This window comes from Petaurus breviceps, unplaced genomic scaffold, assembly GCF_028583685.1.
Source record: "Petaurus breviceps papuanus isolate PSGF00001 unplaced genomic scaffold, PetGlider_PUasm1.0 90842, whole genome shotgun sequence".
In the NCBI taxonomy this organism is placed as follows: domain Eukaryota; kingdom Metazoa; phylum Chordata; class Mammalia; order Diprotodontia; family Petauridae; genus Petaurus; species Petaurus breviceps.
In genome coordinates this window covers 17,731,738-17,753,573 of record NW_027187358.1, presented here as the reverse complement: position 1 = coordinate 17,753,573, position 21,836 = coordinate 17,731,738, and the positions used below count along the sequence as shown (strand labels likewise).

Sequence of the window (21,836 nt, the reverse complement as noted above, 5' to 3'; positions counted from 1 at the left end):
ATATCCTGTGGGACTGCTATTTTGGGGCGGTGGGTAGGGGAAAAACAGGGAGAAAATTTGTGACTCAAAATCTGGTGGAAATGAATGGTGTAAATCAGAAGTCAATAAAGTATTTGAAAAAAATTAAATTTTATTTAATATGATTTTTTAAAAATTAGTTTAGAGGGGGATGTTTGGCGATGTCAGAAAGATACTCCCTTTGCTTTGCCATCTTGTTTCAACCCACATGTTACCAGTAATATGCTGAAAGATATTTAGATCCTTAATGCCCCTCATTTTAGCCTTTGAGTGACATGTAACTTAATGTAGTTTCAAAAGACTTAATTGGAAAAATAACAACTAACATTTACATCATGCTTACTATTGACTAAGCACTATGTTTGAGCAATTTAAGATTATTATCCCACTTGATCCTCACAATATCCCTGGAAAATAGTTGCTATTATTACTCCCATTTTATACATGAGGAGATATAACTTAGTTCAATAGTCCTTTAATTAAAAAATAATAATGGACAAAGCATAGAGCAAGGAAATGTATACTTCCCAAATTATTTGTCATTTTCACAGAAGATATCTATAAATAATCCAAACTATGATGTTGTTGATGAAATTTGGGTATGACACCAAGTTGTGGATGCTCTGTGAAATTTAAAGCTTTCTAAATGTGAACTATAAGGATGCAAAAGTCTTTGACAATCCATAAATAGAAAAAATGGAATAAGAATAAATAATCTGCAGATTATAACATGCATTGAGTAGACATCCTATGGTCATGTTCCATCAGTACATAGATAGAAACTGTTATTCAATAGCAGAAATAGCTCAAGTCAGTTCAGTGATTCATTGACAAGCAACGCAACACTCATGGACCATAAAATGCAAAAAAAAAAAAAAAAAAACCCAGCATTACTGAGAAATATTTTAAAAGGATACATTTCTGCATTTACCATGGTAATGATAAAGGAGATTCAGATAAACTCATATCTTTTAGGTAATTCAAAATTGTAGGTAACCTCTAGAGCTTCTAGACTCCATTTAAGTTAGCATTTTCTACTACTAGTCCTCTGGGCCAATGAAATGCCTTATGTAATCTGCTTTTCTACTTAAAGGAAATTATTTTAGCCCAAATTAAAAAGAAATACTCTTTCTGTTATAACAGCTCATAGTCAATGTGCTGGACCCAAAATGTTACAGGCAGAAGTCAAGAAGATGAACTTTTTTAAAAATAAAGACAAGGTGGCTTGGTGGCACAGTGAATAGTGCACTGGCCCTGGAGTCAGGAGGACCTGAGTTCAAATCTGATCTCAGACACTTAACATGTACTAGATATGTGACCTTGGGCAAGTCACTTAACCCCAATTTCCCTGTCTTCTCCCTCCAAAAAAAAAAAGAAAAATAATAAGAAAGGAAACACAGCACCTTTTTCAAGAATGGAAAACTTCTTGAGACAAAACCCACATCATTTTAAACTCTAATAATCAACCAGGTGTGATATATGACTACAGAGCATGTAATATTCTTCCCACACAGAAGGATAAGAATTATAAGCTGCTGGCACAGTGGAGTGATTTATAGAATATAGCACTTATACCTACATAGCTTCTTGTATGGTTCATGTAAGTTTTGCTTCTGTCATGAAAGAACTCCTTAAACATTGAAAAACAAAGTCCTTTCTGCCCTTTCCAAAAATGCCCTTTTCCTTACAAATAATAAAATCTCAATAATAACTTAATACTGACATTCTTTTTATTTTGAAAACTAAATGGGAAAATGTGAGATGATGTAAAGCCAAGCATGAACAGCTTTCCAGAGGACTGCTGCTGTGAACAGCTTTCAAAGATCTGATTACACAGTATTGTGAACTCTCTATTTATTCAGTAATAAATTAAAGCAAAGTATTCATGGAAATCAAAGCACAGCATTCACAGTGTTATAACTTCACAATTTATCACTAAAATGGCCACATAGTTTTTACCAAAGTGGTCACATCGTTTTAACCAAAAGATAACATTCATTTAGTAACATAATCAATTAGTAAGTCCTTATTTCAATCACCCTTATTCTAGGCAAGCCTCCCTAATTGACACAAAGTACAAAGGTCAAAGTCCTCCACCCTTAGGTCACATTGTCTTAATCTCTTCAATCAAAAAGTCCTCTTTCTTCTTAATTGGAGGAGTCCTTAACTCAATCATCTAGATATAAAGATCAGAGTTCTTTACCTCTAGTAAATTAAGATCTTCTCAGTTTGCATTAAATGCCCAAGGAGAGGTCTTTTAATCTTGACATGAGGCATGCTCTCCACCATTATATTTCCCCTTCCACGGTCCCAGTGCCTGCCAGCTTCTTGTTGTCCAGTTTCTTGTCCAGTTCCTGTTCTGTACTGAAGCTCACAATGTCTAGTCCACTTCAAGTCCTTCACAGTTTCTGTTCCTGGGAAGACAAATCTTAACAAAGTCACAATAACATTCATGCACAATGCTGACATCCTCATCAATTCACTTTCTGCCTTTGAAATCAACCTAGAACCAACAACAAGGTCTGAGGAATAAGCACAAATCATTAGTATAGTCCTTGGGCCTCTGAAAATGTCAGCAAGACCCTCCTCCAGGATTTCTGTATGCATAGAACAAGAAAATCCTTTTTTGGGGAGGCCACATAGGACAGCGAGTAAGAGCACCAGCTCCAGTGTTGGGATGACCTGGATCAAATCCGGGCTCAGATACTCAACACCACACCCAGAAATAACTGGCCATGTAACCTTGAGCAAGTTACATAACTCCAATTGCTTTATAAAAAAAAAAAAGAAAATCCTCTTTCAGGGCTTCTGAACCAGCAGGAAGGTCCCAGAGCTTCTGTAAAAACAGCACTATCCTCTATTGGCAGACAAATCTGACAAAGTAACATCAAAACAGACAGACAAAGTACCGACACCTCAGCCATTCCTCCTCCCACTTCTCTATTCTCATTTCTCAGTTCTTCTCAATTCTCAGTTCAGTCCTCAGTTCTCATTTCTCTTCTCAGTTCTTTTCATTTCTCAGTTCTCTTCTCTCTCTCTCCCACAGTAGCAGCCCAGACTCCAGGTGCTGGCTCCCAGAAGTTCTGGTCTCTCTCAGCTTGGGCTTTTTATTTTATACAGTATTAGCTCCTCCCTGTTCTGCCCCTTCCTATTACATCAACAAATCCATCCCACTGTGGGAGTCACAAGTTCTGGGTCTTAATACTTGACATAATTATTAACTTGAAACTAAGTGCTAAATACCTGTTAGCTTGCCAATGCAAGGGGTAGGGAAGATCTTCAAATTCCCATTACCATTACAGATGACAATATCCTTTTGAACTATTTAAGAGGTTTTTTAAAGTTTTAAGTCATTTTAAAGGATTTTTTAATTTTCTGATAGTTATGACCAAGGCGAGAAGAAGAAAATAAGCTTTTATTAAATATTTGCTGAGTGCCATACACTATGCTAAGCCCATTAGAAATAATATCTCACGTTATCCTTGCAACAACCTTGAAATTTAGGTACCATCATCAGCATGACCCAAAATAGAGACAATGTATCCCCCCCTCCCCTTCCAACCCACCCATTCCTTATACAGTTTTCTGGAAATCAGAGCTTATTAACTTAAAGTAAGCTTTCCGATTTTCCTCCTCTCTCCTCTCCTGTCTTCCTCCCTTCTGTCTTCCTCCCTTCCCTCTCATTCCCTTTCTTTCCATTTCCTCCCTTTTCTTCTTTCTCTTTCCCTCCCTTCTTCCTTTTTTACTTTTCTTTCTTCCCTCCCTCTTTCCTTCCCTTTCTTTCTCCTTTCCTTTCTTCCTTACTTTCTCTCATTCCTCCCCCATAGTCCATTCTGTTGGTAGCATTAAGACTAACATAAAACATGAAAAATGCTCAGGCCCTCCTTGACCCCAAGTACAAGAGTTTTCAATGAATATTGATTTTGTCTGAGTTTTTATCCATCAGCAAACCTATTGTTTGATAAGCCAGCCACAGACTCCTAATGATGCATGCCCACCAGACCTCTATCTATAGAATCACCTGTTTTATTTTCTATCTCAATTTTATACTTTTTTTGGAAGAAACCACCAAGGAAATACATTTCAACAACAATGTATGGTAATGGTGCGCTCTGAACTCTATTTCATTATAGTAGCCTTTTCTTTCTAAAATACGGAAATGGATTTACATCTCAGTATCATTTATGCCACACCAAGGCAGTGAAATGGCATGTGGGTGGCTTCAGGCAAATTTGATTTTCTTTCTTTACTTCATGAAGTGTGAGTCACTTTCAAGGAGATGATGTCACTTTCAAAGTTCTCATGGCTTCAGTAAGGGGGAGGTCACACCACTGATTGTTACTGCCATACATCAGCTATTACCTACTGATATTCACTGAGACTTTAATTTTTTTTTCACTCTGTGACTACTCTTTGGCATAAAGGGAAGTTTTCCCAAGATCATTCACTTAGCAAGTTATCCCAGTGTCACTAATGTAATTCTCCCCCAATGAATAAATTGGGCTAAGAGATTTTAAGTGACTTGTTCATAGTCACATTTAACAAGTACAATCCCAATGATCAAACTCCAACTTTTTTCACTGGACCATGCCGTTTTCAACCCAAGAGTAGATTCTAAAGATCCTGCTTTCCCCAATTTCCAGGTAGAATAAGATTAAACCTGTTTTAGCATAGTTATTTATACTATTTGTGAAAAATCTATGTACAGGATCATAGATTTAAAACTAAAAGTGACTTCAAGGGGTTAAACTAATAAATATCTCATTTTTTTAAAAAAGCAATCAGGGTTAAGTAACTTGCTCAAGGTTACACGGCCAAGGTGTTTCTGGGTGGGTGCTAAGTGTCTGAGCCCGGGATTTGATCTCCAGGTCTTCTCAACACTGGAGCCAGTGCTCTTACTCACTGTGCTACCTGGCCCCCCCTAAATATCTCATTTCTAGATTAAAATTAAGGACAAGAGGAGTGAAGGAATTCTTTTAGGGTCACATAGGAAAGTAAATAGTCAAGGTGGGATTTAAATTTCTTCCCTATACTTTCAAATTAATCAAGTAAGGTAAATTGAAAAGCACTTATTGAGTGGTTACTATGTACTATGCACTGTTCCATGTGTTGGCAATACAGAGAAATTTTTTAAAAAAATGTAACACCTTAAAAATTAAATTATGATGGTGGAGAGGACAATTGGGCATTTACTCATTATACCATATTGTCTATCAAGTACCATCACTAAATTTTCATAAGGATATTATGCATTTGCATATTTTTAAATTGCACAACTCTCTATATTTCTTGTATAATTTTAGTAGTAGTAGTACTTGTAGTTGCAGTAGTAGCAGCAGCAGAAGAAGCAGTCATAGGATTAATCATAACACTGATAGCTAGCAATTATATAGAAATGTAAGTTTTGCAAAATTTCTGCTTCTCTTCTCTCTCCATATATAGAGTTCCTCCAATTTAGATGAAAACTAATGATTAAAGTTTAAGTGACATTTCTTAGAGAAATAGGCTAGAGAACAAGCAAATGAGGCATGAATATTTGGAATAAAAAGAAAAAAAATATGCTCATCATTTACCCAAAATATGCAATGGGGTAGTAGGACTGTTTAGCCACCAAAATACAAACATTATCACATTGCACATTTGAAAAACACCATGACTTCAAATTCAAAAAAGGAGGCCTTTTTTGGAGTATTTCACACAGAGAAACAATAACTGCTATTATAGCTCTTTAACCTATGAAGTACTATAGAAATATTATCTGATTTGAGGAATATAACAGCTCTGTGAGGAAGATGCTGTATAGATATTATACTGATTTTACAGATGAGGAAACTGAATCTGAGAGTAGTGATGACCTCAGCTCAAATCCTATCTTAAATACTAGTTGTTTGACCATGGGCAAGTCACTCGACTATTCTGAACCTCAATTTTCATACCACTGAAACAAGGATAATAATAGCTCACAGTGTTGTTTTTGGACTCGAAATTATGCAGCCCTTTGCAAACTCAAATGCTGTATTGATGTGAACTGTTATTCTTCTTTCCAAGTTCAACATTATGCATTGCATAATAACATCTCACTAAAATAAAGAATAACAAAAGCATAGAAATTAAGTCAATAGTCAATAAACATTTATAAGTGTCTATTACTTGCCAGGTACTATGCTGAATACTATGATAAGAATACAGAAAGCAATCTCTGCCCTAAAGGAGCTTAGACTCTAACAGAGGGAGACAACACACAAAGAAAAGTTGAAGAGCAAGGGGGTGGGGATACAGATACCAAATTAAGGGACATGCAGAAGTCAGAGAACTCTGAAAGAAGTTCAGCCATTTGAGAAATGAGATTTGTGAACTGAGCTACTTCAATGAATTGAGGTTTTAGAGTTCATGTCGCTACCCTTAGTCAGAGGGTGGTGATGAGGTAGAGAACCAAGGGTTATGGGATGATTCTTTCTGAATAATGAATTTCCTGGAGCATGTTGGGGAAATCCCATTTTCCTTTATCCAGGTGAAAGACTAATTATATTTCTCTCCATCCTATCCTGCTCCCCCAACTTATTTTATGGAGCAGGAGGAAGCTAGCAAAGTCAGAACTCCTGAATCAAGAGCCTCCACGAAAAATATGAACAGGCTCTGGAGGAACTCAAGAAGGATTTTGAAAGCCACATAAAAAAGTGGAGGAAAATTTGGGAAGAGAAATAAGAATGAAGCAAAAAAATCATGAAAAGAAACTCAACAGCCTTCTATAGGAAACCCAAAAAGAAGAAAATATCACCTTAAAAAATAGACTAACTCAAATGGTAAAAGAGGCCCAAAAAGCCAACGAGGAGAAGACTGCCTTAAAAAGGCAATTTGCCAGATGGAAAATGAATTTCAAAAAGTCACTGAAGAGAATAACTCCTTCAAAATTAGATTGGAGCAATTGGAATCTAATGATTTTATGAGAAATCAAGATACTATAAAACAGATCCAGACAAATGAAAAAAATAGAAGGCAATGTGAAATATCTCATTGGGAAAACCACTGACCTGGAAAATAGATCCAGGAGAGATAATTTAAAATTTATTGGACTACCTGAAATCCATGATCAAACAAAGAGCCTAGACACCAACTTTCAAGAAATTGTGAAGCAAAATTACCCTGATATTCTAGAACCAGAAGGCAAAATAAAAATTGAAAGAATTCACCTAATACCTTTTGAAAAAGATCCCCTGAAGGAAAACTCCTAGGACTATTATAGCCAAATTCCAGAGTTCCTTAGTCAAGGAGAAAATACTGTAAGCAGGCAGGAAGAAATATTTTGAGTATTGTGGAAACATAATCAGGATAACACAAGACCTAGCAGTTTCTGGATTAAGGTATCAGAGGACTTGGAATATGATATTCCAGAGGTCAAAACGGCTAGGACTAAAACCAAGAATCACCTACCCAGAAAAACTGAGTATAATGCTACAGGGGAAAATAGAGGACTTTCAAGCATTCTTGATGAAAAAACCTGAGCTGAACAGAAAATTTTACTTTCAGATACAAGAAGCAAGAGAAGCATGAGAAGGTAAACAGGAAAAAGAAATCATAAAGAACTTATTCAAGTTGATCTATATACATCCCTGCATGGAAAAACGATAATTGTAACTCATAAGACTTTTCTCAGTATGAGGATAGCTGAAGGGAATATATATGTGTGTATATGTATATGTATATATACATACATATATATGTATAGGAGGATGTATGTATATAGATTCATATGTGTGTGTTTGTACATGTGTATACATGTATACATAGAGGGCACATGATGAGTTGAATATGAATGGATGATATCTAAAAAATAAAATTAAAGGTCAAAGAGGGATTTATTGAGAGAAGGAGAAAGGGAGAGATAAATTAGGGTAAATTATCTCATATAAAAGAGGCAAGAGAAAACTGTTACAAAGGAGGGGAAGAGCAGGAAGGTGAAAGGGAATGGGACAACCTAATTCTCATTGAATTAGGCCTAAGAAGGGAATAACACACACTCAATTGGGTATCTTACCCTGCAGTAAAATGGGGGTGGAGTAGGGGATAAGAGGGGTGATGATAGAAGGGAGGTCAGATTGGGGTAGAGGGTAGTTAGAAGCAAACATTTTTGAGAATGGATAGGATCAAAGGAGAAAATAAAATAAGTTGGGGGAGCAGGATAGGATGGAGGGAAATATAGTTAGTCTTTCACAATAAAACTATTATGGAAATGATTTGGGTAACTACACATGTACATTCTATATTGAATTGGTTATCTTCCCAGTTGGAATGGGTGAGGAAGGAAGAAGGGAAAAAAATCTGGAACTCAAAGTTTAAAAACAAATGTTAAAAAAAAAGTTTTTGACATGCATTTGGGAAATAAGATACAGGTGCAGGGGCATGTAAACCCATATTGCCCTACTAAAAAGTTAGGGAGGTAAAGTGGGAAGATATGAGAGAACATATTGGGGGAAGGGGTACTCAATAGGCTTGCTATTTTGGGGTGGGATAGGGGAAATACAGGGAGAGAAAAAAATTGTAACTCAAAATCTTGTGAAAATGAATGTTGAAAACTAACAATAAATAAATTAAAAATTTGAAAAAAAAAAGGATAACTGCCCATGGAATTTATGAAAAAAAATGCAAAGGAAGGTGGCCTAGCTGTACTAGATCTCAAACTACACTATAAAACAGAAATCATCAAAACATTTTGACAGTAGAATAAATTAGGTACACAAGGCACAGCAGTCAATGACTATAGTAATTTACTGTTTGATAAACCTAAATACTCCATCTTCTTGATAAGAACTCCCTGTTTGACAAAAACTGTTGGGAAACTGCAAAAGAGTGTGGTATAAACAAGGCATAGACCAACATCTAATACCATATGCCAAGAAAAGTTCAAAATGTTTACATGATTTAGCTTAAAGGGTTTTAAGGTTAGCATAAACAAATTAGGAGAGCAAGGAATGGTTTACCTGGGAAGTCTATGGAGAAGGGAAGAATTTATGACCAGATGAAAGATAAAGAATATTATGAAATGAAAAATGGATGATTTTGATCACATTAAATTAAATAGATTTTTGCAAAAACAAAACCAATGCAACCAAGATTAGAAGGAAAGCAGAAAGCTGGGAAACAATTTTATAGAAAGTTTTTTTTTTCTGACAAAGGCCTCATTTCTCAGTTATATAGAGTCAAATTTATAAGAATGTAAATCATTCCCCATTTAATAAATGGTCAAAGTATATGAATAGGCAGTTTTTAGAGTGAGAAATTAAAGCTATCTGTACTCATGGAAAAATGTTCTAAATCACTATTGAGTAGAGAAATGGTAATTAAAACAACTCTCAGATACCACCTCACACTTATCAGATGGGCTAATATTACAGAAAAGGAAATGATAAATGTTAGAGAGCATGTGGGAAATTGGAACACTAGTGCCTTTTTGGAGGAGTTGTGAACTGATCCAATCATTTTGAAGAGCAATTTGAAAGTATGCCCAAAGGGCTACCATACTATGACTATCCTTTGATACAGCAATACCATTACTAGGTCAGTATTCCCAAAAAGAGATCATAAAAGGGGGTGAAAGACCTACATAGACCAAAAATATTTATAGCAAACTGTTTTTGTGGTGGCCAAGAATTGGAAATTGAAGGGATGCCCATCAATTGGGGAATGGCTGAATAAGTTTTGGTATATGAATGTAATAGAATACTATTGTATTATAATAATATATCACCAATAAGAAATGGTGAGCAGGCAGACTTCAGAAAACCCTGGCAAGACTTGCACAAATTGATGCTTAGTTAAGTGAGTAGAAACAGGATAACATTATACATAGTGACAGCAACAACATTGTGTGGTGAGCAGGTTTGATAGACTTAACTGTTCTCAGAGATTATACCATCTTAGACAATTCCAAAAGATTCTTGATGGAAAATGTTATTCACATCCAGAGAAAGAAAAATGGATTCTGAATACAGATTGAAACGTACTATTTTCACTGTTTGTGTGTGCATGTGGTTTTTCCCTTTTGTTCTACTCCTTTCACACGATTAATGTTGAAATATTTTTATATAATTGCACGTGCATAACCTATATCAAATTACTTGCTCTCTGAGAAGGGTAGGAATGGGAAAGACAGAGGGAGAAAAATTTGGAGCCCCAGAATCTTTTAAAAAATGAATGTTTAGGGGGCAACTAGGTAGTAAAGTGAACAGAGTGCTGGCCCTGCTGTCAGGAGGACCTGAGTTCACATTCAGCCTCAGACACTTGACACTTGCTAGCTGTGTGACCTTGGGCAAGTCACTTAACCCAATTGCCTTGCCTTCTTCCCCCCCTCAAAAAATGAATGTTGAAAACTATCTTTACATGTTATTGGATAATATAAAATACTATTTCCCAAGAAAAGAGGAAAGAAATATCTCCCCATGGTCTATAGCCCCTGGTCACTTTGAAATCTGCCAATGGTGAACACTAATTGGTAAATGAATAGTATTTAGTTTTTTGCAAAATTTTTTGCATATAATATGTTTTCTGAACTTCACAACAATCTTGTGAGGAACTAAGTGTAGTATCTCCATTTTATAGAAAACTGAGGCTCTGAAGAGCTAATTGGCTCTTGTTTATGTAACTAGAATGTCTAAAAAGCGGGATCTGAATGCAAGTGTTCCTGACACCAAATCTGGGTGCCATTCGCTACAGTATACCAAGTTAGGCTAGATATAGATAAACACGTAACTTTTTTTGCATTCTTTTGGCATCAATGGCTGCACTTAATAAACACATCAAGCGGAATGAAATGTGTCTTAAATTCTTCATGTATGTTTAGTTCTTACCTACTCATCTTCTTGAAGCTATCCTGGAGACCATAGATGACTTTTATTTTCCTTGCAGAAGGACTATATTACTAGTAAATGTTTCACATTTATGGAGCATTTTAAGATCTACAACACACTCTACATACATTATCTAATTCAATACTTACAACAGTACTATGAGTTGGAGAAAGCAAGGTTTGTTAATCTGTATTTTGTACTTGAGGAAACAGGTTTGAAAGGTAAAACATTTTGGTCAAGGTCATGTAGCTAGTACATGAAAGGTTGGAAAGAAGGCACACTCCAAACCCAGAACTTATACACTGCTGATTTATTGACTGTCTCAAACTGTCTCAAAAATTTTTATTTTTGAGCCAATTGATTGACTAAAATATATCATATCCTGAGTTATATATAACTTTTAAAATATGCTTTCCATCTAGTAATATAAAACCCTTAGTTTTCCAATTCCTATTGGTATTTAATAGAAAGTTGTTTGGCACATGCATTTGAGAAATTTGAAGTAATTTACTGTCAAGCCCCATGTAAATAACCCCAATGACGTTGAATCCAGTTACAGTAAAAGGCCAAGTTATTTCCTGTTCTCTTTGACTTATTATTTTTGAATTTAATTGTATGACATAAGATCTTGCTAGGAGTAAATACACATTTACCTAAGACTAGAACTTTTTTCTGATATACTGGGATTTGATGTGAATAAGTATCTGTCATTTTTTAGTTGAGAAAGATATTGAAGCATATAATAGTCAAATAAGTTTCCTCCTTGTCTCTGCATTCTATCAATGAATAAATATTTAATTTGTAGTATATAATTTTATGCAGAAAGGCAGTATTCCATTGGGACTGGAATGCTTTATTTAGATATAGAAATATTTGGATTCAAATCTCACCTCTGAAATTTAATTAGTTATGTGACCCTGAACTATTGATTGACACTTTCTATGTTTCAAGCAACTTTGTGGGACTGACAGACTAAGTCAGTTGGAAGAAATTCCAACATCAGGTGTTTTCTAGCAGAGGAAATCACAGAATCTTTGCATAATCATGAAATTTTTTACTTGCATATGTTTGATATGGTTTCTCTCATATTTTTTAAATAGAAGCCATTAATTACAGAACTATATCTTCAATGCATTTTATATGCATATATACATATATATGAACTATACATAATGCATATATATGTTTACACATGCGTATATATTTCATCTGCAGACAGCCTAGTTGCTAAAATGAATATTCTATTAAGTAAATTTTCAATCAAGCAGTCTGTCAACAAGTATTTATAAAATGCTGTCAATATAAATAATCACATGCTCCTAACAAAAAGGAATAAGATGATTTATCCTATCAGCAAAATAAACTAGAGATAAAGTTAACTCTCACTGCGTCTTTGATTTCTACTGAACCAGTCAGAGGTCATCTAGCTGATAGAGTTTACTTTCACGTTTACAAAGACTTTTCTATTTGTTACCCATTTAATGGTGAAGGGTGACTGGAATTAATTGGTTCTTCCATTACAACCACAACCACCTTTTAAAGAGTTGATTTTCCCCCTTTTATAAGTGAGGAAATACATTCAAAGGTGATAAGTGACTTGTGCAGGATAATGCTTGAAGTAGCATTCAAACCCAGATCTTCTCAACTCTAAGCCCAGCTCCTTGTTTAAAATTGAAACTGACTTTCAAAGTGCAATTTAAGATATACAATTACTACAGAAATTGAAATGCAGAGGACAATATTTGAAATATTGTAAGCACTTTCTATGCTAATGCTAAATGACTGTTTTAAATCACTTAACTTCTACCTCAGTTTCCTCTTCTCTAAAAGATGATAATAAGGATTTTTTGTGGGGATCAAATAAGATAAAATTTATAACACACAGTACAGTGCTTTGTACATAGAAGGTGCTATATAAATGCTAGCTATAAGATGATGATGATGAAGATGAAGAAGAAGAAATCAACACAATGCACGACAAAGGTCAGGACTATTCTCCTAAAGTTTCTTTAAGTACCCCTGCCTTGCCCTCAGTCTCTACAAGACAGTTTCTAAAGTAGGAAGGCAGTTGTATTTATTTTTAACTAGGTTGGTGACATAGTGAGTTTTCTGGGTAATATATCTCATCTTGCAACATGAATTCTATATAAGTATACTTTAGACATTTTCCAGTGTCTCCTCATGGAGTTACAACTACTTCTGTTGCATACTTTCATGAAGATACACCAAAGATTTTACTTGAACTCCTTTGTAATGAACTTCTTGGTCTTGAATGTCTAGAAGGAAATCACAGTGAGGAAGTCACCACTAGACCTATATGACAATGGTGAAATGAACAAAAGAGGGCAAAGAACATGTCTTCTATTTCTGTTTATATCAATTCATTAAACAATTCTCATCCCAAAGATGTTCACTAAGCCACCTCTTACAATGCTGTTCTTTTTTTTAAAGTAAAGGCTTTCAAAGTTGGTCATCACACAATATTTTTGATATCATGCACAATATTCTCCTGGTTCTGCTCACTTCAATCAGCATCAGTTCAGATATGTCTTCTCAGCTTTTTCTGAAGTTTACCTGCTCATCATTTCTTATGGAAAATTAATATTCCATTATATTTGTATACCACAAGTTATTCAGCCATCCCACAATTGATGGACATTCCCTCATTTCCCAATTTTTGGCAACCACAAAAAGAGCTGTTATTCATATTTTTGTACAAGTGGGTCCTTTTCCCATTTTTATGATCTCTTGGGAATACAAACATAGAAGTGGTATTTTTGGGTCAAAGGGTATGTACATTTTTATATCCCTTTTGGCATAGTTCCAAATCATTTGATCAGTTTACAACTCTACTACAATGCATTAGTGTTCCAATTTGCCCACATCTTTTCTAAGATTTATCATTTTCTTGTTTTGTCATTTTGGCTGATCTGACAGGTATGATGTGGTACATGAGAGTTGTTTTGATTTGCATTTCTCTGATCAATAGTGATTTAGAGCTTTTTTCACAACTACAGATAGCTTTAATTTCTTTATCTGACAATTACTTGTTCATATTATTTGACTATCAACTGGGGAATGATTGGTATTCTTATAAATTTGACTCAGTTTTCCATATATTTTGAAAATGAGGCCTTCATCAGAGACACTGGCTATAAAAATTGTTTTCCAAATTTCTGCTTCCCTTCTAATTATGGTGGGACTGGCTTTGTTAGTACAAAAACTTTTTTAAATTTAATGTTATCAAAATTATCCATTTTACATTTTGTAATGTTGTCTATTTCTCATTGGATCAAATTCTTCCATTTCCCATAGATCTGACAGGTAAACTATTCTTTGCTCCCTTAATTTGCTTATAGTATCAGCTTTTATATCTAAATCATGTACCCATTTTGATTGTATCTTGATATATCATGCAAGGTGTCTATGTCTGGTTTCTGCCATATTATTTTCCAGTTTTCCTAGCAGGTTTTGTCAAATATTGAGTACTTATCCCAGAAGCTGGAGTCTTTGGGTTTATCAAAGAGTTGATTATTATAGTCTTTGACTACTGTGTCTTATGTACCTAACCTATTCCACTGACCCACTATTCTATTTCTTTACCAGTACCAAGTATTTTTGATAATTACTTCTTTATAATACAGTTTTAGAACTGGTATGGCTAGGCTACCTTCCCTTGCATTTCTTTTCCTTAATTCCCATGACAATCTGGATCTTTTCTTCTTCTGGATGAATTTTATTATCTTTTCTAGCTCTAAAATTTTTGGTAGTATGATTGCTATGGCACTGAATAAGTAAATTAATTTAGGTACAATTGTCATTTTATTTATTTTCATTTCATTTCATCTTATTTTTTGATTTTTGGATGGCAGGGCAATTGGTGTTAAGTGACTTGCCCAAGGTCACATGGCTAGTTTTTTGTGTTGTGTCTGAGCCCAAATTTGAACTCAGGTCCTCCTGACTCCAGGCTTCTGCTCTACTCACTGTGCCACCTAGCTGCCCCTGAATTGTCATTTTTATTATATTATCTCAGCCTACCCATGAGCAACTGATAATTTTTTCAGTGATCTAGATCTGACTTTATTTGTGTAAAAAGTATTTTATAATTGTTTTCATATAGTTCCTGGCTTTGTATTGGCAGGTAGAATCACAAATGTTTTATATTGTCTATAGTTACTTTAAATGGAATTTCTCTTTCTATCTCTCCCTCTTAGCCTTTGTTAGTAATATATAGAAATGCCAATAATTTATGTGAGTTTATTTTATATCCTGAAACTTTGCTAAAATTATTTATTTCAAGCAGTGTTTTTACTTGATTCTCTAAGTATACCTTCATATCATCTTCAAAGAGCGATTGATTTGTTTCTTCATTGCCTATTCTAATTCCTTCAATTTCTTTTTCTTCTCTTACTGCTAAAGCTAACATTTCTAGTATCATATAGAATAACAGTTGTGATAATGGGCATAATTGTTTCACCTCTTATCTTATTGAGAATGTGTCTAGCTTATCTCCATTACATATAGTGCTTGCTGATGGTTTTAGATGAATGCTGCTTATCACTTTAAGGAAAATTCCATTTATTCCTATGCTTTCTAGTGTTTTTATTTTTCAGGTATAATACATTTATTATTTGCTCCATAAAGAAGAAATGCGTAATACAAAAATTCTCATAAGAGAACATTAACAAAAACTTAAAATGGTGAAACAACCCAAATGTACTATTACATTTTCCCAGAAGATTGAGACTTGAAACATTTTTAAAAACGAAATATTTGGTGAGATAGCTGAATAGCCATATCACCTTTGTCTCACCCTTCCTGGTTGTTAATAATTCTCCCAAGATCCACATCTCCAGAAAGCTCTGGTATGACTTGGACCCATCCTCCTGTCAATGGTTATTTTCTCTGAACAAAGTGTTGCTGCAAAAACACACCTGCTATCAATTAGCTTTTACTGAGAAATCCAGGGACTACTGAGGTAGGCACTCCTCAAAAGTCCATCTGTCATGATTGCTATTTAATCACCTATGGTCAGGGAAAGGAATATGAATCAGAAAATCAGGGACAGACTTGGGGTAGAGTGTTAGGTTTATTTAGGTCAATATATATGCTCACAATGCCACATAGGAGCAGCTTCTTAGAGAAGAAGGTATGCAAAATAGGTAGTATGGATCATGACACATTATCTGGCTCAAAACACTAATTTCTTTTTAATGCTATTTTTTATTAAGAAAATGAGGTATAGCTTATATTTTCAATACTTCTATATCACTCATTCACTGGTCAAAGAATTTGACTTCAGTGTGCTATTGCATTTACCTTTTACATGTGGCAAACTGATGGTTCCCAGTCACAGACATTAGTTTTATTTGGGTATTTTTTTGGGTTGTAATTAATTCTCCCATCAGCATATAAGAATGACCTGAGTTTGACAGCTCAGTTTTTATTAAACATTTCATAAAGTAGATTTAGTTTTCATAAAAGTTTTCTCCAACATGTGCTCATATTCTTTTCTTATTATTGGTTTGCTATCATGTGGATACAGATTGAGAACCCAGATATTTTAACACCACAAAGATGTAGTAATAAACAGATCTTCCTTGACAAGAATTCTTGTCTTTCTCATACCATTAAATCTGCTATAAGAATTCTATTAACTTCAAATTAATTGAAACATTTTGATTCCCTTGACTAAAAAGTTCATTGAAAAGTTTTCATTGAGGTTTCATTTCTGCTTTGGTAAAGATACCAAAGCTTCCTCATCTCATCTATAAAATGTGAGTTCTTTTTCAAATGTAGACATCATCTAGGATCCTGTGAAATAACAACCAATAACAATTAGTGATTGCTAATTGAACAATAAAACAATTTCGGAGAGAGCTGTGAATTTCTCTGGAAATCTTTCTACCATTAGGAGGATAGTCTCGGGAGTTGGATTAATCCACCAACGCCTTTCATTTTTCTTCTGTTTGACTGCTCCAAGGTAAAGTCTGAGTAACTTCTGAACTTGGCTAGAACTAACTATGGTCTGGAGAGCTCATTGTCTAAATGCAGAAGGATGCCAAGTTATTGTTCCTTCTAGTAATATTATATGTGTTTCTTGCAGCCGATTCTAAAATGCATGACTACCCTCTTTCTCTGGGCCCAAATAGTCTTTCACCTGAATTTCTGCTTTTTTCCCCAATTATAAAAAAATCATCTTTCTTGAAAAGGCACTTGAAATAATAGTGTTAGTTTTGTCAGGGTTCATTGCAAAAGGAATGAGCTAACATGCCGAGAGCATGGTCTAGCGGGAAAAGTGTAGGCTAGAAGTTAGTAGATTCTCTGCCTATATATTCTGTTAACTCTCTTAAATAATGATGATGATGATGATGATGGTGGTGGTGAGATGCCAAGTGACTTGCCCAAGGCTGCATAGATAATAAATAGTAAATTCAGGAACAGAAGCTTGATTTTCCATTTCCAAGAAAAGTATACATTTCACTCTACTGGTGTTATTAAACTTGTGTCCAGTGGATCTCATGTGACCCCCAATACACCAAATGTGGCTTGAACCAGATTAAAATACAATGTGGAAATATTTAATAAAATGAGTAAAAGCACAATAAAATGTAGATAATATATTTTAAAACAAAACTAATCAGTGGCTCATGTTTCTATTTAACCTTATTGTATATTAGAGATCAAGAGATAAAGGGGCTGATAAGCTGCACTGGTCAGGGAAATGTCTGTGCCAGGCATTCTCTAGACAGATGAAATCACAGATCTGGACTCTCTCCTCTTCCTCCACCAAAAAAAAAAAACCTAGCTAGTTACCAAATATCTATGATTTATGAGCACAGAACTTAAGAGCTTGGAAGAATGTTAGAGATTGTATAGCCCAAGAGCCTGGTTCTAATTTTACAGAGAATACCAACAACCTCCATCTATATTATGGTATCCATAGAACTTCCCTCACTATATTCCTGGTAATGTATTTTTAAAAATATTAATTATTTAGTTTAGTCTTAGTTTTTAACATTCACCTCAAATTTTCTCCTCCCTCCTCTTCTTATACACCAAGATGGCATGCAATCTGATATAGGCTCTAGATATACATTGATATTAAACATATTTTCACATTAGTCATGTTGTAAAGAATTAGTAGCACTGAGAGGAACCACAAGAAAGAAGAAACAGAGCAAGAGTCAAAGAGAGAGAGAGAGAGAGAGAGAGAGAGAGAGAGAGAGAGAGAGACAGAGACAGAGAGAGACAGAGAGACAGAGAGAGAGAGAGAGAGAGAGAGAGAGAGAATAGAATTCTTTGATCTGCAATCAGACACTTTAGTTGTTTTTATGGATGCGGATAGTATTTTCCATCATGCGTTTTTTTTGGAGCCCTCTTAGATTCATACATTTGGTAAGAAGAGGTAAGTCTATCAATGTTAGTCATCACACAATGTTGCTGTTACTGTTTTCAATGTTCTCCTGGTTTTTCAAAAAAGTCTATATAGTATTGTAATTAAATGTTCTTTAAATATTTGGTAGAATTCACTTGTAAATCCATTGGCCCTTAGGGAATTCATTGATAGCTTGTTAAATTTCTTTCTCTGCAATGGGTTTATTTAAGTATTTTATTTCCTCTTTTTCTATTAGTCTGGGCAAATATATACCTTTTTTGATACTGGTAATTTGTTTTTCTTCTTTCTTTTTAATAAAACTAACAAGAGGTTTATGTATTTTATTTTTCATAAAACTAGCTCTTAGGTTTACTTATTAGTTCAATAGTGTTCTTTATTTCAATTTTATTAATCTTTTCTTTGACTTTCAGAATTTCTAATTTGTTTTTTAATTGAGGATTTTTAATTTGTTCTTTTTCTGACTTTTTTTAGTTCCATAACAGGATTCATCTGTTTCCTCTTTATTTTATTCATGTAAGCATTTAGAGATATAAAATTTTCCCCAAAGACCTGCTTTAGCTGTGACCCATAAATTTTGGTGTGTTGTTTCATTATTGTCATTCTCTTGGATAAAGTTATTGATTATTTCTATGATTTGTTGTTTGACCCACTCATTCTTTACTATTAGATTATTTACTTTCCAATTAATTTTTAATCTATCTTCCTATGGCCCTTTATTACATATTATTTTTATTTCATGATATTTTTTTAAAAGATTCATTCAATATTTCTGCCTTTCTACATTGTATTGTGAGGTTTTTATGCCCTAGTACATGGTCAACCTTTTGTTTAGGTGCCTGAGAAACAAGTATATTTCTTTCTATCCCAGTCTTTTTTTCTCCAGAAGTCTACCATATCTAACTTTTCTAAATTTCTATTCACCTCCTTATCTTCTTTCTTTTTGTTTATATTGTGGGTAGATTTATACAGTTTTGAGAGACAGAGGTTAAAGTCCCCCACTAATAAAAGTTTACAATCTATTTCTTTCTATATCTCACTTCACTTCTCCTCTAAGAATCTGAATGCCATATCACTTGGTGCATATATGTTTAACATTGTTATTACTTATTTCTCTATGGTACCTTTTAGAAAGACATAGTTTCCTTCCTTATCTTTTTAAATTAGGTTTATTTTTGCTTTTGTTTTCTCTATGATAGGATTCCTACCCCTGCTTTTTTTTCCCTTTAGTTAAAGCATACTGTATTGTGTTCTGGCCTTTTACCTTTACTCGGTGTCTTTCTGCTTCAAATGTGTTTCTTGTAAGCAACATATTGTAACATTATGTTTTTTAATCCATTCTGTTATCTTGTTCTGTTTTATGGGAGAACTCATCCCATTCTCATTCACTCTTATGGTTATTAACCAGGTCTTTTTCTCCATCTTATTCCCCCTTTCCCCCATTAATCCTTTTCTCTCTCCTTGCACCCTTTCCCTCCTCACCAGTGTTTTGCTTCTGGCCACTGCCTCTTTCAACCTGCCCTTCCATCAGTCCCACTTCCTTTCCTTTTGCCTTTCCCCTACTATTTCTTCCCACACTTCTATCTACCATTTCCCCTTTTCTTTTGCCTTTCTCCTCCTACTTCCATATAGGGTAAGATACATTTCTATAACCAAGCGAATGTGTGTGTGTGTGTGTGTGTGTGTGTGTGTGTGTGTGTTATTCCCTCTTTGAATCAATTCCAATAAGGGTAAGATTCAAATGATGTTCATCCCTCTATCTTCTTACCCTCTAATAAAATAGGTCTTTGTGCCTCTTCTAGTAATATAATTTACCCTATTTTGTACTCCTTATTCTGCTAATAAAATCCTTTTTGTACCCTTAATTAATTAATTTCTTTATCATCACATCAAACTTAACTTATACCCATACCCATTATCCACGTATAACTAACTGTCCTAATGAAGATGTTCTGAAGAGTTACAAGTATCATCTTCCCATTTAGGAATATAAACAGTTTTACCTTATTAAATAAGATATTTTTTTTCTTTCCTGTTTAGCCTTTTGTACTTCTCTTTAGTCATATTTGAAAATAAAATTTTCTCTTCAGCTCTGGCCTTTTCTCCAGGAATAATTGAAAGTTCCCTTTTTAATTGTATGTCCAACTTTTCCCCTGAAAATTTATGTTCAGTTTTTGGCTGGCTAGTTGATTCTTAGTTGTAATCCAAGCTCCCTTGCCTTCCAGAATATCATATTCCAAGCCCTCTGATTGATTAATGTAGAAACAACTAGGCCCTGCGTAATACCGACTCTCTTTCCATGATATTTAAATTGTCGCTTTCTGATGGTTATACTATTTTCTCCTTGACCTAATAATTCTGGAATTTGGCTATAATCCTTTGGAGTTTACATTTTGGAATATCTTTTAGGAGGTCATCAGTGGATTCAGCAGTTCTATGACATCAGGATAGTTTTCCTTAATAATTTCTTGAAAGATACTTTCTTTTTTAAATTATGGCTTTCAGGTAGTTCAATAATTCTTAAATTATTGGATCTGTTTTCCATGTCAGTTGTTTTTCCAATGAGTTATTTTACATTTTATTCTATGTTTTCTTCCCTTTGATTTTGTTTGACTGACTCTTGATGTCCTATGGAGTCATTAGTTTCCACTTGCTCAATTCTAATTTTTAAGGTATTGTTTTCTTCAATCAATTATTTTCTTCAGTCACCTCGTTTTCCATTTGGCCAATTCTACTTTTTAAGGAGTTGTTTTCTTCAGTGAGATTTTTTTTTCTATTTGGCTAATTTTATTTTTAAGGACTTGTTTTCTTCTGTCAATAATTTAAAAAATATTTACTTATTTTTATTTTGCACAATTCCACAAGCTTTTGAGTTTTAAGTTCTCTCTCTCTCTCTCTCTCTCTCTCTCTCTCTCTCTCTCTCTCTTCTCTCTCTCTCTCTCTCTCTCTCTCTCTCTGTCTCTCTGTCTCTCTCTGTCTCTCTCTGTCTCTCTCCCTCCCTCTCTCTCTCTCTCTCTCTCTCTCTCTCTCTCTCTCTGTCTCTCTCTGTCTCTCTCTGTCTCTCTCTGCCCGCCCCCCTTCCCAAGATGGTGTGCAATCTGATATGGGCTGTACATATACATTCATATTAAACACATTTTCACATTAGTCATATTGTAAGGAAGAATTTAATCAATGGAAAGAACCACAAGAAAAAAAGAAACAAAACAAAACAAAAAAAGAGATCAAATTGTATGCTTTGATCTGCATTCAGACTCTATAATTCTTTCAATGTATGTGGATAGCATTTTCCATAAATAATTTTTGGAGTTGTCTTAGAACCTTGCATTGCTAAGGAGAGCCAAGTCAAAGTTGGTCATCATACAATGTGACTGTAACTGTGTACAATGTTCTCCTGGTTATGCTCCCCTCACTCAGCATCATTTTATCTAAGTCTTTCAAGGTTTTTCTGAAGTGCACTTGCTCATAATTTCTTTTATCATACTAGTATTTAATTACATTCATATACCACAGCCTATTCAGCCATTTCCCAACTGAAAGGCATACTCTCTATTTCTAATTCTTTGCATCACAATAGA

The 21,836-nt window shown here is 34.5% G+C and overlaps 1 pseudogene; it reads left to right on the top strand.

The window, feature by feature from the left end:
- Positions 1–17,132: 17,132 nt before the first annotated feature.
- The window catches only part of LOC138148866 (zinc finger protein 410 pseudogene), a 15,394-nt pseudogene continuing 10,690 nt past the window's right edge, over positions 17,133–21,836 (top strand).